Here is a 19,451-nt window from a genome sequence, read left to right as displayed (position 1 = left end):
GAAAGCATGACTATGATTCTTCCCCAATAAAACATTTGGTGCATGTTTGAGTAATTAAGTCAGCTCATCGGATGGAGTTTTGTTTTGTTTGGCACACGCCCACTTGTATTTACACCCAACAAGCCCCAGACTTGATCTTAATGCTGTGATTTGTTTATGGATACATACAACAGTGCTGGTCCTATCACTTCACATCTGTTTCATATGCTTTAATAAAAGATTCTTGACAGGAAATGTCAAGGCTGTTACTTAGCATAATACATAAAATAAAATAAAACATTTTATGTTAGAATTAGGCATTGATTTTAACTGTGGTCACCTCTGTAGATAACACATATTTCTCTTCATTTAGGGCCCAAACGAAGCTACTCAAACAGTGCTACAGCTGTTAAATTGAATATACTATCCCTTTAACCTTGTGAAATTGAACAAGTTATATTATTGAATTGTTTAAACCTAAATCATCTAGTTTTTAAATTATTAATAATCTTACACTATGTTAATTTTCTATGCATTCTAAACCAATATGTTGCAATGAGAGAGAGTACAGTAAATTTAACAAGTTATATTTGAAGAATAATGTAAGTTAAATGATATTTTGATTAGACTTGTGAGATTTAACTGTACTTCATAATAACAGAATATGATAAACATTAGGAGACCACCTAAATACTTCTATCAGGTCCTAATCATTAACAATCTCTAAATTACACTGAGACTTTATAAATAAACAGTTGACAAAACAACCTTCTACATTTCTTGAAAAACTTCAAAGATAAAAGTTACAGAACAATTTTCATGTTACTTAGTCCATGTTTAATATATAAGAAAGTGGAATCAAATTTAGATGTCTGTTCCTTTTTGAGATTCCCATTTAGTTTAAAAGTAAATGTGTAGTTTTATTCAACTACCAATAATATAATATATCTTATAATAAAGCCAATCATAACAAAGTCTCTTTGAAGCTGAGCTTTTACCTTCAGCTGTGATTTTAATGAATATAAATTAATTGTGTGTGTGGCAATATTGAACATGAAAGCACGCATGTAGTTTTTTAAACCCCATCTAGGGACAATTAAAGTACGCTCAGGTGACATGGGGTCAGCGACAGAGACGACATCTTTGTCAATATGAAACGGGAAGCTCATTGTCACCACTACAATAGACATTGAATCACAATAGGTATAAACTCACAGGGGCACTAATTAGAATCACCGTAAGGTAGAAATTTTTGGAGGGAAAACTTTTGCTTGAATGTAGAAATTAGTAAAAAGATATCAAACTAAACTGCTAGTTTTTTCAACGAAAATGAACAATTATGTGTAGAATTAAATGAAACTTTAGAGGCTTATAAAATAGGAAGATAAAAATCAAGGGGCCTATTGTTCAAAATAATAAGTGAATATAATAAATGAAGATTTTTGTAGGGAGAAAATTAACCATTTAAATGATGTTCTATGAAGCGTGAGAAATAAGATGGTTGTACTTGTATTGTGAACAATTAATAAAGATTTATTTTCATACTTGACAAGATTTCTACATCCTATTATTTTCATCTAAATAACTTTAGTAGAGGGGGCCAATTTTAATCAATAATTCATTTGATTTATTTTCTTGGCATCTGTTATGATAAACTTTAAAATACCACCATAGTACAGTTTAGTGGAAAGAAAACAATCACATTTCACATAGCTTCACACTGATTTTACATTCAACACATTTTTAACACTAGAAGAAAAGACATTTGTTCTTCACTTGTGAACCAAATAGATATCATTAAATAGCTCACAGGAAATACAACTGTTTCACCACTTTTTAGAAATTGAGATGAGGAGCCAGTTGACAAATACTGTTTCAACCTGAAAGATTCTCTGACAACTCCATAGTAATGAAACTGGGTTACACAACATTTGATGCCTTGCTATCAAAGCAAGCCCTTGATCTGCCATGTGGCTAGGCAAATAAAAATCATTGGGAAAGGGAAATAACTCCTTCCGAATTGTTGCAAGGCAAACATATCTAGGTAAAGGGAAATGACTCCTTTAAACACAATATATAAGCTTACACAATAAGGACTAATTGAAATACTTTTCTAATAGATAGGTTTTAAACTTTTCAAGATAATTTCTGGTGGAAAGAGAAGAAGGTTTGATTATCACCATTTACTAAATTTTAAGACATTGTCCAGTACTGATCATTATCTTGTGTATGTTATTTTGATCTTATAACTATAACCCTATTTGTATAATAGACACAATCATAAAGTTTTTACTAGTCTAATTTTACCAGATCAATCAGATATGAGAAATAATTGGGTTAGGTAAGAGAAGTTTATGAACTTTGACCTATGGATAATATGATTTGATGATAATCTTGTCACAGCAGGTAATAGTATTAATTATCATAAAATGCGTCTACCCAATGGTGAAAGTCAGAAATTGATGATAGTTTCTGTTAATGACATAAACATTATCTACGTAGATAAAAATTCATAACTTATCAAGTTTGAGATAACAAAGCAACATTCTTTACAATATTTCTTTATAACACCATAAGCTCTCATTTATCTAAAATTTCTAATTTACCTACTGTCTATAAAATAAAATGAACTGTCCAAGATTTCATTTTGATTCCAATTAATCAAGCAAATATATAGGAAATCATGAAAATAAAAGATTGTCTTTGGCACAATTCAATTTCAAAAACTTTATTTCAGTCTGTAAATTATCATTTATCACAAGTTTAAATTGACAATTCAATTGAAATAAATCATCTTTTCCCAAAATAATTCTCCATTCCGTTCTTAATTTAATGTCAGGCTAAAGATAATTGATCCCAAAATGGAATTCTCTCAGCAAGACATTTAAAATGAGAATCTGAAGATCAATCAAGTAGAATATTTTGATTGCATGATATATTTGGTGAATATATCAATTCAATTAATTAAGAAAATGTCAATATTTGATAGACATATAATAAAATATCTAATATGATTACAGTTAATATAATAAGATAGGTACTATAAGTATAATTTCTCAAATATTACTGATATCTAATACCATCAACTTTAATTGTATGAATATATCATATCATACATTTCTTCTGGCTTTCTATTGTTTCCCTCAATTTTCTCTGTATTTTGAATAAATTAGGTAACAAAAGAAGGGTTAATTCAATAATAATAATACACATAGTGGAGATTTCATCCTGAAATAATTCTGTCCCGCAGATTCCTAGACAGCTGCAAAATACAAGATTTTTTAAATATTTTCTGTATAATTTTAGTAAAGTAATTTTCTCAATTATCCACACAGGGTAGATTTATTGTTTGTAAAATTTGTAAGAAATAAGTCAAGCTTGAAGCATCACCTTTACCTACTGTGTGTGTGCCGAGTTTAACTGACATTAATGAGTATTTGTAGCAGTCTATTGTTTATTAGAAACTCGTCAACCTTTTATCAAAGTGTAACATGATTTTTTTATTCTTCACTGATTACTCTGATCAAATTGCTAGTTGAAGTAAAAATAAATTTCAGGTTTAAAAGAAGGACATCTGTCCTGTTTACACAGTAATTATAATGTCAAATCTTCAACAGTTTCATAAGAAACAATACCTATTAAATGTATGGCTTTAAAAAACACACTTATATTTATTTAGGTCATGATGTAAATATCACTCTTTGGGATTTCCACATTTTATTAATCTGAAAGAAAATTAATACATTAAAGGGATACAGTTGTTTAAATATTTGCTTAAACAGGTGATTTCAGCTATCCATATTACTTAATAAAATTAAAATTTGATGCCTGTTTTTCCTGCAATGATACAGTGCCACTCCTGTTCAGATTGTTGTAACTTTAAAGGTGTCACGAACAATCTTGCGTGCAGTTATAAGACACGACATAATTATATAAATAATAGCAATACACCAGAATATAGTCAATAACATTGAGCAAGTGCCTATGGTCAAAATATTTGCAACATTTGTTTATAGTGTTGTAGAACAACCAGACTTTGATGCTGAAAAGTACTAAAGATAACTGAAAGTGTGAGCCCTTCTGGCTAGTAAAGAAATAAATAGATGACTTCATGACTTCATCTCAAGTCTGAGGCTATGTAGGATATTCTGAATTAAAAGAAGTCTCAATAGTCAAAAGCATTTACTGTGCAAAACATACAATCACAGTTTCTCAGAATGAATTGCAATTTTCTGTAGATTTGTAACTAAAGACCTAGAGAGTGCAATGAAATGATCCTATTACTCTTAATGAGAGAAAATGTCATTCAGTCCCATCTAAAAACTGAGTTTCACTTCAGATCTGCATCATTAAGGTTATCTCTGTTTCCATTGATACATGATGTTAAGACATTAAATAGCCCCTTTAACACCAGGCTATAAAGCTTTTCGTTTTTGGTCTGGATCAGGCTGCGATAAAATATTCCCATTTACATAACTTGAGTGGTCTGAGAATGGCTCTACAGTTGTAGTGTAAACGGTTGAGCGTTCTCTGCACAGTCATCTGTGAAACTCTTCTAGACGAAGTTAAAATTATTCCTTGTTGTCACCCTGATGTAATCAAAGACATCTGGATGTAACAATTGCACTGTATAATGACAAAATGGAAAAAGGTGAAGGTCACTTGTTAGGCAGCACATTAAATGTTTACATTACATCAATTTATCGAGTCCATTCTGAGAACCATTCTGAGACAACTTGTGGCCAAAGAATTGATACGGTTTTCAGAACGCTCAACCGTTTACATTACACAAAATTAATCCATACGTCCAGATACATTCTGAGAACGGATAAATTTTGTAATGTTAGGGGTTATTGTCAGTATGAATCTTAACTAAAAGTGGTTGGTATGCAAGCTGATGAATTATGTGTATAAATTGGTAATAAGCTACCATAATTAACACTACTTATTAAATTTTATTTAGCATTTACAAAATTGCATCAAGATAATCTAATGGCACAGAGCTTGTTAAATAAAAATAGAGAGAATATTGGCAGTTTGCTAAAGAATACAAGAGAAAACAATTAAATATTTTTTGTAGAAAATGGTATAATAGTAACAAAAGATAGGGTGATGAATTATAGGCTAATTAAATGCTTAATTAAAAGTGTCATGCAATCTGATAGTGTATTTTTCCTATGATGGTAAACAGTTACTCAGTACTTGTGTTATTTTCAATTAGAATTCATTATTTTAACAGATTTTATCAGAAAAACACAGTAAAATTATAAATGGTTGTAATTGAGTAACAGGAATGGTATTATAAGACAATAATTGATTTGAACCACACTGCTGGTATAATTACAAATATCCTCTCTTTTACAACACAGATTATCTTCTTTCCTTGATAATCATGACGTACTTTTAAAATACATAAACAACTTGTAACCTGCCTTTTGTACTTGTAGTGTTATCATAAAGTTTTTTCTTTTAGTTAGTCGATCCTACATAGATAACAGAGGCTTTGGTGGCTGTGGTGGCTGAGGATGACGAAGACTTGTCTGCTAACTTGCAATTTAGGGTTTTGCACAGGTCAAACACTATCTTCTCATTTCTGCATCAACCTAAACAAAAACCCCTTGTGCCACAATCTGTACACATTATGAAAGTCAAAGTAAACCTATGTCGCAGACTTAAGAGTTCTGTGAGTCTGAGCAAGTATGTGATGTCGTTAACTACTAGACCCATTCTACCCAATCTAATGAACAATGCAAGATATGACAAAATCTATAACTTGAACACATCTTTTTCGTGGTAATATTAACTTGGTCAATTCAGTCGGTGACCATTGTGCTAGACATTCTTTTTATAAGCCGTTTAGAGTCAGTAATATTATTATAAATTCCCAAGGATTTTCTATGAACGGGAGTTCATTAGATATAAAATCCTGCAAGAACAATGGGATGACATCACTAGGTTTATTAATACTGATTATTGAATAGCTTCATACTGGTAATCTTTAACTACAATCAATTGTAATTAAATTTTGTCCTCAATTACCATTACCTTATTATTGTACTATATTCATTTCAATTAACCTTTAAATTACACTACTTAATGAACAATTTTCATTTTCAATTATTAACACCAAATAAATGTTTAAAACACTGAAAATATCAGAATTTCAACAACAGATATGCTAGATTTTCATATATATATACAGACTATGTGAAATCTTTTTTTTCATCCTAGTTTCCTGTAACTGATTTGGCAAATAAGGACTGGATGCAAATACTACCAATTTTGTCTACACACCAAACTTATGTTAATATGTTACAGGACCTACAAATATTTGGTTCTGAAGTAGCGATGAGTTTCAGGGCTCTATCTCTTGAAAAGACTCAAACTACATTTACCAAGGTTACTCTGGGATTAATCTGCAATGTTCCTACAGATAGACAGATCTTAAAGGAAAAGTCCAAAACTAAAACTGACAAGGACAAAGCATCAGAAGCTTTATCTGTTCTGATGGACAATGAAACCAATGACCAAAATTTAGCAAACTGACCACAGTCCTTGCATAACATCACAAAACAAACAGGACATATAGAAGGGGCCAAAACATTAAGTTGCATCTTTAACGCAATAAAAAAAAACTCTCCTAATTCCTGTAGTTCTTATACAGATCACATATTACACAGAAATGACACTTGTTGTCATGGAAAATCTGTTCCTGGCAATACAAGACCCATGCTTCCATGCATCCACATGCATTCATCAGATTTACCAGTTTAAATTAGAGAGAAAACCCTGAGAAAACTTGCTTGTTGGATCTGAATTAGACTTGTGCATTAGTACTTAAAGAACACAGAAGGTGTGTCAGCTCCTCATTATTGTGAATGAAATGGACTGATTGGTAAATCTAAGGACATCTGAGCTAAATAGGACATCTTGATCAGATAGTTAATCAGATGATTTTTCACAGATCTAAAAATAAAACTGGTAATACATACCAAGATATTCTAGCATTTCTAGATTTAGTAGACACAGTAAGTCTTATATACAGTGTAATATATTAGATTTTGAAATTTAACAACAAAGCAGTATAATATTAATGATCTCTATTATAATTATATTGATATTGACTAAGATTTAATAAAAATACGAACATAATGAAACAGTAATGATAAGACAGCTGTCATTTCCATCAATTTGAATAATTACTTTCTTATCATTTAATTAAACAGCAAAAAAAAAAAACATTTTTGCTAATAAGTAAAATCAAAGATTAGATGTTACTATTTTTAGATTAACAGATTCTTATAAGTTGTAAATATCTTTAATCAGCCTCAGATAATTTTATTCAAAAATTGATTTTTAACTTTTAATTTGCCCTGTAATCATCATAAAGATATTGTATATGTATATAATAATTTGGAATGATATGCTAGACTTGCTCTTCTACCTTTCTTTACTATTAAATAATCTTAAAGATTTCCAAAAATTTGAGTTCAAAAATAGATTCATGTAAATATATCATGCAAAAAAAAATGAAAGCCTGTCACTTTAGAGCTCCAGTCAAACATGAATGGCAAATATAGGCACAGAACAAATCTGATACATACAAAACCTTTGACAATAAATGTCTCTTGTGCAGACGTCAACAGTTTTTGTAAAACTTTTAACTTTGTTACAGAACAAGATATGTTATTCACTCTGAACTCAAAACCTTTAATAATTCCATTCTGCTGTTACGGTCATTAATTATTTTTTAAGACATTAAATGAATATATTATCAGCCTAATGATGTTTGGAGTGAAAATGGCTAATATGTTATCTTAATCAGTTTAAATACATTTTTTCTACTAGCTCAAATTTTAATCAAGATTCTTAATCATACTTTTCTAACAGAAGTTTGGTTTTATCAATTTCTTGACAGGTTTTCATTTTGGCACAGCAAGAATTATTTAACATTAATTCCAATCAGTCTTACTCTAAAATATTTGAATCAGCTGAAAACATAAATTTTATTTGCAGTACATTAATTTTCTTCTTATCACAATTTTTAACTTGTTCTGATAACATATCTACTGAATAGCCCCCTAGAACTAGCAAGGGTAGATAACCCTACCACCAACAGTCAAAAACTTTCACAGAGAAAGTAGGCAATGTACTGGAATAGAGGAGTATAAAATCACCAGATAAAACAAATATTCTAATTCCAGGCCTATTTTAATTTGATCAGACAGTAGTTAGTATTTAATAGTACTTCTTCTTACTTTCTAGAGAGGGTGATTGTCTTACACTTGTTGGGTGTGTGGTGCCTCTCACATTCACCTTTCACAGTTGGAAATACTTGATATTTTGGCAATGTGCCTAATTAAGCTTCCTGACTAAAGGATTCCTTTTAGAAATGATAGCTCTCATACAAACATATAGGCACCTGCTATCATTTGATACAGACCTGCCAACCTCTCATCATATTCTTTGGATTACACTAGGGGCCATATTTAGAGTACAAAACCACCTTTGTCTGTTAGTGTTTTGTTGTATGTGAAAATGACAAGTTCTGTGATATATTTAACATTTGAATAGAGGGTAGTTATTATTATGATTAATAGGTTACATGTGATAAACTTTCAACTACTGTACTAGACATAATTTATAAACCTGATTATTTTATTACTTCATTTACATAATTCTATAAGACATTCTTCTTCCTACATCTTCTTTAAAAAAAATATGACAAATTACCTGTCTTCTGACAAATATACAATCTCCAGGAATATATTGAATAACGAAGAAAATACAATACAAAGTGCTGAAAAAAACTGAGTACAAAGGAACACATAATAAACAACTTTCATTGAAACAGATTTTCTATCTATTCAATTATGCAAATTAAGAGAAATAATTCAGCAACAAGTGAGCACCTCATAAATTGTGCAATAATGAGAGTGGATATACATACTACATATCACCTTTGTCTTAGAAAATTTCAAAGCAACTCTTACTGTTCACAAGTTACAGATTACAGATACAAAAATACATACATTCATAATATTAGTGAATAGAAATAAAACCTCAGAATAACAGAATACTGAGTTGGACTTTCTCTTATAAACTAAAGAGGTCCTCACATTCTGACAATACAGACTGCACCAACAATATCTTAATTAGGACAAGTAGTTCGGAAATAGGGCTGATTTTTTTTGGATTTCAATGGATGATGTAACCAAGGTCAATAAAACGATGAATAAGTATTGGTAATTTAGTCACTATGCAGTCAGAATGATCCAAACTTATTAATAGATATTGTATGCTTAACCTCAAAATATATTTATATCATTTCTTCTTCCACAAACCTAGTATCAGACTTTTAGAAAAGCCAAATTTTTTATCAGCATGTAAGGCAAAAATTTAGATCACTCTATCCCTTTTAATAGGAACAGCATGATGAGAAAAGGATAAGCAAGTAATCAGTATTATAGACAGGAATCAAGGCACCATATATATTAATTTCTATTTAACAGTATAGACATGCAAATTGGAATATTGTAACTGGGTTTCCTCAAATATCATTTTTTGGATTAAAACATGCAAGATTGCATGATGAAGTAATAAATTCCACTATTGTGCTAAATATTCATTAATGATAGGTTAACTTTATACATTTAAAAAATCACCAATATTTAGAGAGTCAGACAATATTTTTTGTCAAATTTTATTAATGGAAATGAAGTAAAGATTATTCTATGACTTACAATTATCAAATCTCATTTTCTCAGACTACATGAAATAATACTGCTTTCTACATCTTATACCAATTCTTCAAATCTGTAAAAATAAAACTACATTTCAGATACAGTTTTTACCAATGTGTGGGATGAGCATAGGACAGGTGACTGCAATTTTCACACAAAATTTTACAATCAATTTATGGTCAACATTATTTCAAAATATTATATAACTGTTAATTCCAGTTAAAAAATATAAATAAATAAAATTTACAGTTCATAATCTCCAACTTTAATAAGTTATGTGAGCATATATTCTTGTTACATATTAAATCATAAGTTCTTTAAGCTCTCTAAGTCAGAGGCTAAGCTGTATCTTAAATTTTAAAATCGTTGCAAACTGCAAAAGAATCACACTTGATCTTGCTGTCTTGATCATATACCTAAAAGCCAAGTTTTAAAAAAATGCTCTGTTAGTGCTGAAATGGAACTTGATCTCCCATACTTTATGAATAGCTATAATGAGTATCAAAAATGTCAAAAATTGCATATTGAGCATTTTAGATGTACAATATCCATGCAGATGTGGGTGTGTAAATACAACGACCAAAACTTAAAATACATTTCTTAATTTTTAATTTACTAAAAAGGTCTCCTTTGAAGTGGTAAAAAACATTTTGCTCTCACTGATATCACCATCATATATATATCTGCATACTGAACATCCATTGAGCCAATTTTTATGAGTTTTGGTAGGTCAATAGACAGAAACTCAAAAAATGTTCATAAAAATTCTAAACTCCAATTTTTTATGTACATAAATTTGCAAATTATCATAATCACATCAAAACTGTATTCTATTCCACAATCCAATTTTGACACATTTGAGCTAAGTCAAGGCAATAACTCACATCAAATTGGCCTTTAATACTGAACTGAACTGAACTGATATATTATTGATATACATCTGAATACCAAATTTTCATGTGGGCGTATAACAAAAATGTATGTCACTCTGAACACAGAGCAAGTATTGTTAAAATAACATGATGCACAGTGTCTTAAGAGAAAGGGATCAACTGGTGACAGAAATATAGGTTCGTTGTCAAATATTACATAAATTACAGCCTCTAAGAAACACGAATTATTAGTTTATGGAACACTGGAACTTTAATACAAGTACTATGAGACTTAATTTTTTGTTAGATTGTGCTCCAAGATTATCTGTAATCATCTTTGAATATAAGATAATATCAAACAAGCAGTCAACAAAAAATAAATATTCTTGATTAAAGTAAAAGCTAATCCCCATGATCTTCAAAATCAGAATAATTACTTTCCTTTCGATATGAAAGCTTTATTAGGAAATGTCTCAAAAAATTTATTATTTCATCTAAATCCAATTTTTTTCTACATTATTTTTGTGAGTTGAAATGGATTTGGGAGTAATTCACTTATTACTAATACAGTGTTATTGGTCTAATGTTGTCAAGCTTCCATTATGTTCATCTAAATTATTAATCTGTCTGATTTTTGCCTACCAAACCATATCATTAAATTGCCAACTTCTAGTCCTACTTTCAGCTCTACTACACCTCTTATTGCTTTTCACTATTTTTATGTGTCAAATTAATTAGAATGGATAACATCATTTTCCATATTTTAGAATAACATTCTCCATTATTTTCAAATATTTCAGATATAAATTGTCAGATAGATAGACTAGTGAAATATCCAAGTAAACAATAAAATCTGTTAACATATATAACGCGGGGTATTTTCTATCTAGCTATTCAGCACTATATTGGTCTGAAAATATGTATCAGTGCCTCAACACCAGTGTGATTTCTTGTCAAATATCAATGGTTTCTGAAATTCTCAAATTTCGCCACATTATGACACTATTCATGTATTGTAAATACTATTCAAGTCAAATGGTATTTGATGATATTTGATAGGAAAGTAGGTCATAATCTTAGAAGCACCCACACCAGACAAGAAACCAGAGAGGAAATAGAAGCTATAAGTGTCTTCAATGCACAATAATAGACTATAAAAAACATACATAAGTTATTAGAATCTTGTAAAAGATACTTTTCTAATCATGCACCAACAAAATGTCTTGGAACATTTGTCCAGAATTGATATTTTCATGCTCTAGTCTAGGGAAGAATCAGAAACATGTATCAATATGTGGCAGTAAACAAGAAGAAAGCTACTGCAATGTGATGACATCTTAAAAACTGATGAGATAGAATGTTCTCAATAACATCTAAAAGCTCATTTACAAACATCCATTAAACATTTCTCAGCTTACATTTTATATACGTTCCCATTAAATTTTTCCCTATTGTAATTATAATATGAAGAAAGAAGTCTTCATTCTTTTCTAATAAGGTTGATAGTTATTTTCTATCACACTAGGATATTTTAATGAAAGTGTCAAATATCAGCAAGTTTAAATTACTTTATCTATCAAATCTTTTGGCCACTGAGTCAAACTAAAACAAATATTTATTTGATAGCTTTATGTCAATTTATGAGTAATATATAATTTCAAATTAGTATTCTGTAAGCAATCTTACAGCTCAATTTCCTAGACTTTATTAAAATGCTAACAATTAAACAGTGTCTTCTTAAAACATATGTAAACTTATATACATAATAAAAAGTGGTGTTGAATATTTACTTTCTCTAAGATATATAGGTAAATCATGAATATATCAAACATGTCATTATGAAATTATTAAAGTGATATAACAACTAAATCTTAGACAAATAAGATATATCTGCATATTTAAGGACTACTTATAAACTAAGAAATAAAAAGGATGCTGGTGATGCATATGTTGATAGTAAAATAGATCTCACACTGTATGATGTTGTGTGCAGAACCAGGTTATGACATGATGGTATGTTCAGTCGTCTAGTGTGAAGGCATATGCCATCATGGGCAGGCAGAATATTTAGGTACTATCTAAATTTATGCTTAGATCAAATTTTCGACTGCCAGGTTTAAGATCAAGCACCTAGGTCCCTGTGTTTACTTTGAAAAATATTCGCACAAAATGTGGAAGATATCATTACGGACAACTCTTTTGACCTTTCATATCAGAGAGTTATTACTGAAATAGGCATCATTTTATCCTGCACTGGTTATAGTTATGGTGCTCAGGAAAAAGATGATGTCTTTGATGTTTGATTTTAGCAGGATATGTCATCAGGAAAACTGTCAGTCTTGTCCATTGCCATAGCTTTGCTTTCTTTATCATCAGGCATCATCCTTGCCTTAAAAATACCCTACTCTAATTTTAGATAAGTGTTTTTTTTTTTCAAATTAATTGAAATGCAAATGATCCGCTACTTATCTGGGTAGATGCACGAAAATTGTTTTATCCCTTCAATTATACTAGTAATTTTTCTTTCTTTTTCTATATATGTTCGAGTATCAAGAATAGACGAGTCGTCATTTAATTTTCAAATGGGGATAAATTCTGTACACACATAGATTTGAAGGTTAAAATTTTGAGGGTGAGCTGTGAACACAATTACTTAATAGCTTAGAGAAATATTCCCATTTCTGAGACTAAGATACAAATGGTCAAACAGATGGCGAATGAGTCCATTTAAAGCATGCATATACTTAATAAAGTTGTCCTGGGGTACAAAGTGGATATTTTTTTTACATGGCTCTACATACTCAGGTACATAGAGATTGTGAACAATTGTGCAAAGATCAGACATTGGTGAAGAAAAAACCAGCAATCGGAAAAATATTAACTTTAATTGTCAAGCTGGTAAGTATTACAATCAATATATGGAGACATGACTGTGGATGCTCTTTTATTTCACAAATATAATACAAGGGTATGTTATGTATGCGCTGCCACTTATTGCTGAAAACCCTTTACAGATATTGTTGGCATTCAACACCTAAGGTTGAAACTGGGGAGGCAGAAGAGCGCTTTGCACTGGAGCTCCAGGATACTCTAGAACTGTCAAAATGTGCCAGTCACATATGTGTTGTCAAAGTATGATCACCTCCAATAAGCTATCATTTCTGAAAAATAGCCATGGGACTTAAAAATTGGTGAGCAATAGTCCGGTGAGCAACTGTCAGAACATAACTCTTTGCATGACAATATAAATATTTTCAAGTAAGAAATCTTGAGATCCAGGTCAGTCTAGTTAAAAGTGTATCAATAATATGATATAAAATAATGAAATTAATAATTATATAGAAAGATATAGATGTATATAATAATGTAATTAGGAACGAATGTTTCTGACTGATAATTATGCGTGTTAAGATATATATGTCTAAATATAATTAAAATATCAATATAACTTGATTAGAATTAGAATTTCAATATGATGAATGGTATTTGCCTTTTGTTCCTAGGGAGAAAAGTTTCTATAAGAATGTATTTCAGATCACATGTTACCATAAATATAATAGTCTTAATGATTGGCTTAATAATAAAAATATTGATTAAACTTAATGTGTATACTCTTGATTACTAATAATATGATTAGATATGCCATGTGGTCACAGCTGCTAAATAATTAAATTAAGATCTCCATTCTTTTATTATTGCAAAAAAATATATTTATTTGTTTACAATCAATATGGATTGCATCAATAAAATATCTTTAGAGATGAAACTTCAAATGAGAACATCTTCAGGAAGAAGATAACACTATTGGTCAAACTGAAATTGCAAAAGAATCATTCCTCTTTAGTAGATACTATGTTATAAGACATAATTGTATCTTTGTATCAGAGAATGGTTCATCTGTAAAATAATATATGTATAGCATTGGTACCACAAGATGTTGAGATAGCTTCATAACGCATCAGGTTATGATTAATCAGATCCTTTTTAAAGATTGTTTTTCAGAGATGGTGCAAATGAAAGGTGGGACCTTGAATGTTAATTATCATTTGGCCCCATCAGAAATGGTAACTTTATTTTTCCTCTTTCTGGAAAGAAATTTTGGTTTGAGTGAAATGAGGACAGATCAGTAATGAAATACCTTTGAGCTTAATACTTGATTTAAAGGGATATTTCGCTTTTTTAGTAGGTCTAAAGAGTTTTTTGCTTATATTGGTGAAAACTATAAACCTATCTATAAAAAAAACAAAAAACATCCAGCCGTTTTTTAACACCAAAACTTGACATAAAAGGCAACCTTTTAAAGTTTGTTATGCATTTTGCTTGCTCTTTCAAACCTACTGTACGAATTTGAGTAATATAAACGACTAATTGTAGAGAAATATGTCTCCTACGTTACTAAATATAATGAGCCATTAGAAAGCCAATCACCGAAACTAGGTCAAACTGCTTAATTAACGATTTGTACTCTCAGTTTTTAATCGACACTTTTAAAACAAATTCAGTTTGATCAAGTAGATACATAGATATAAATAGCATACCTTAGTACTATTTTCACGTTTAATTTACGTTTTCGATGATGAAAACGTTTTACAAAAAAGCGGAATGCCCCTTTAAGGTATCTAAGAAGGTTTTGAGAGAGGTCAATAGCCATGGCTTAATTCTTACTTGCTGTGCCCAGCCCCTATGGACCCCACCCGCACGATGAGGCTGCAGATAAGATGACATAGCTTTATCCAAATGACATTCTTAATACATCAATGACTTGCTGAATTCAAGTTTACTATTACAATCTTTAATTAACACACATGACTGACTCCCATCTGATCTTAAATGGGAGCTATAATTGACATAGTAAGAGCCCTACAATGAATGCATACCATGTTCTGGGGGGAGGGGGGGGGGGGGGACAGGGCAAAATAAACTTATGGCTTTTTTCATATTCACAGGTCAATATCATTTCTTATCACTTTTATGATATAATTTGCATATTTCATCACATGCTGAAGCACTATAGACATACTGAAGCTGTTTCAAAAGTCATATGCTTGCTACCCTAAAAGATAGATTGCCAGGCAAGGTAATATATGCCCACTGGCAGCTTTGATTTTGAATAGAAATATTTAGCAGTACAGTAACAGTCACCAGTATGAAATATTCAACCTTAAGTCATACATTTCTTTTGAACTCTTTAGGGTGATACTGAATAATAATGAGTTATTGCCCTTGTTCTTGAAAACGTGTTCAATTTTTAGCTTGTGAAAACTTTAGACGGCAAATATTTAACCTTCAGCGTAGTACTGAATAATAAAACCAAGTTTTGTCAAAATCTGGCAAGAATCATGCCTTTTAGTGTTTAAGAGATAAAATTTGAAAACATGAAACATCTTTCAATTTTTTTGATTTTCGATAGGGTTCATCCATGGGTGATAAGTTTCATCCAAATGCACCAAGAATTGCATCTTCTAGAGTGTTTACGAGTGTTTTAAGAACAATAACTCATACTAAATATTTTTCTATTTTTTCTGATTTTCAATAGGTTTCACACTTGGGTGATTACAAACAACCATACCAAGTTTCGTAAAAATCAATCATGAATTGTGCCTTATAGAGTGTTTATGAGCAATTGTGGACGGATGGACCGACCAACGCACAAACCGACCGATGGACGGGGTGACGACAATATACGCTCCCCATTTCATGTGGGCATATAAAAATTATCTGATCATCAGCGATGACCATAGGGATCATCTTCATAATGACATTGACCCATAGAATAAACATACTAACGCCCACTATCAGCTGTCAGAAATGATAGCAAAGCCTTTGGTAACGTAATAATGAACTTATATAGATTGAAATAGTCAAGACAAAACCTCAAAATCAGTTGCATCAAATTACCATCAAATTCAAACATGAACAAGGTCTCATTAACGTACTCACAATGGCAATAATGAAACCGTTCTTCGGATTTAATACCAATTTCAATCAACAATATATACATGCATACCATATTTCATTAAGATCTGTTAAAAACTGTAGCCAAAACTTTATTAAGTCAAGGGCAATAACTCCAAATTCGAACTTGACTGAGATCTCATCAATATATAGATGTATACTACGTTTCATCAAAATTGGTTAAAACCTGTAGCCTCTATCGTGTTTACAAGCCAGATCTCATCAATATATACAAGCATATCAAGTTTCAGCAAGATAGACAAATACTGTAGCCTCTATGGTGCATACAAGACGGACAGACGGACGGGGGCAACCGCAAAATACGTTCACATTTGCATGTGGGCGTTTAAAATGCAAAAGGATCCATAATGAATTGTTGCCTGTAGAGTGAGCAAGAGTTGCACAATACAATTATTAGAGTGAAAACGCTAAGTTGCACACAATATTTCGATGAAAAATGATAAGTTCATCATGAAAATCGATAGGGATTATCTTCATGACATTGACCTACAAAATAAAAATCAAAAGAATCTGTAAAGAATTGTAGCCTGTAGAGTGAGTATGCGCCAAATGTGAATCGACTTATTCACAGATTGTGAAATAGTCTCCTTTTACATATCACCAATTATATACTTGGTCTGTCAATCATGCCTGTTGGTGTCTTGAAAAGGGTACAGACTTATAAACTAAGGACTGTTTGAATTTAAAAATAATCTATAATTCCTATAACCATCAATATGAATACAAATATCTTATCAGAAATATACAAGCTGAGAAAAAAATTGTGAAATGTATCTGAATGTCTGAAAGTGAATGTTATTTATTCTTTTAAAAGTAACCCTTAAGTAACCCTTTCACCCTTCAGCCATTAATGACCAGTGGTCAGTTTAACTGTTAAAGGCTAATTATGGACAATACCAGTATCAGATGGCCTCATGTTCTACAGGTTTGTATAAACAGTGCCCCTGATTACTGACCCATATAGATCAGCGTATCATCCCACTAGTAATAACAAGCAGACAGTATTCACTACAGTATTGAGACAATCTAACCAATCCATACAAACACGCACGTCTCATACACTATTGAAGATCAACGCTAATTTCTTCTTTCTACATAAAACACGACATAACAGTCAAATAATTCTACATAAAATAATTCAACAAGTGAAAAAGTTAAAAATAACAATACCTTATAATGATGTTATTGTTGGAAGTATTGATGCCGAAGGATAATAATATGAAGTGTGTCGTAACAGGAGCACTGTCGGTAGCTTATCAATAATAGAATAATGAAATGCACGTCACCTTATCGTAGTGATCTGCAAGCGTTTAATCAAATGGGTGACCTCCTCTACAGTAAACCATCATCAGCATAAATTACAGCTGGCTTTTGTTTGCTATGAAGGAACTGAAGACAAGACATTAAGTGAGGACATTAATATGGCCACTTGTAACAAGCGTTAATTTCATTTCACTCTTTTCCCATCATATTCTTAACTTTACTTAACTATCAACTAAACCTTATTGATTTCACGTTTTATTAAATTAACCATTCCTTAATATCAGACATTTTATATTGGAAAGAAAAAATCGAGTATAAAACAGTTATTTCAAGGGACTAGCATCCCCACAGCTTAGTATTTATCATACATCAGTTGGAAACCCTTCAAAATTTCTCATTAAAATTAAATGTCAATCCGTCTATGAAATTTTAAGATATATTCAAGGCAATTTTTTCTTTAGAACACTACACGTCTAAAAAATTACTATGATATATATTTGATACAGTGTGGGTGGATAGAACATCCTTCTTCAGTTATTGTACCAAAAAAGCAATGACAGAGACTACAAGACACCACATGACAACATCAAGCAACTTATAGATAGACAATATTTTCAGAATAATAATTCATTTCTGGACAAATTTCTATTTCTAGAAACCAAAGCCCCCTTCACGCCGGGCTGCTATAGAACATTTCGTTCCCTGTCAGGACCAGACTGTGATAAAATGTGGTCATTTACATTATAGTCAAGTCAAGAATTTTGAGAACTGTTTTTTCAACCTCTGAATGGAATGGACAAAGTGCTTAGTAAAACATAGTTTGATTCTTAGCTTTTTTGGGATTTGCTGAAATCATACCTCTCAAAAATGTTATATCCAAAGACTCTGATTAAGGCACTAAGACAGTCATAAACTAATTTTAATTAATAATGCTGAAGGCAATAACCCAATTGATTTAGATAAATTTGGTATGCATGTTTATTATAGGAGCTCCTCTGAAAAGTTATGAGTAATTATCTTTGACTCAACTGAAACACTACAAAATTTGATTGTGTATGTATTAGAGGCCACGGTTGTAAGTCAAAACTCTGGATTTGTTGAATCTTGATAGGCTAGAAGCATTTTGATTTACAAATCTTTAATCTTAATAATGTAAATGGGATAAAGAGTTTTTTTGATTTAAAAAATTGGTACAGTGAGTTTGGTAACTTTGCTCATCAGGGTCGGTTCTAGGAAGTGCAGGGCCCCATTAGAAAAGTGTCACCAGGGCCCTTTTTACTCCACAAACTGTGTTTCCTTCTCCCTGTGTTGCTGTTTTAATCTTCGCAAAGATAAATGATATGTCATACATAAAGATGACCCACAGGGGACTTCATCAGCAACAGCAGTGTTGCATGTGCCTCCATTCTCCCTCTCTTGTTTGCACACCATTTTCCAACAAGCTTAAAGATGGGTTTCCTTATTTTTTAGTGTCAAATTAAGCAAAACTATTTGATTAATGGTGTTTCTAATGAATCATGTATTCTTAATCATATCATTATGTTCTTATTGCATTTAATTAAAGAGTTTTATCCATTCATAAATGTCCATGTATGTACAGTCTGGATACACAAAAAAA

The sequence above is a fragment of the Lottia gigantea genome (genome assembly GCF_000327385.1).
Source record: "Lottia gigantea unplaced genomic scaffold LOTGIsca_9, whole genome shotgun sequence".
Classification (NCBI taxonomy): Eukaryota; Metazoa; Mollusca; class Gastropoda; family Lottiidae; genus Lottia; species Lottia gigantea.
Note: the sequence above shows the minus strand (reverse complement) of the source record.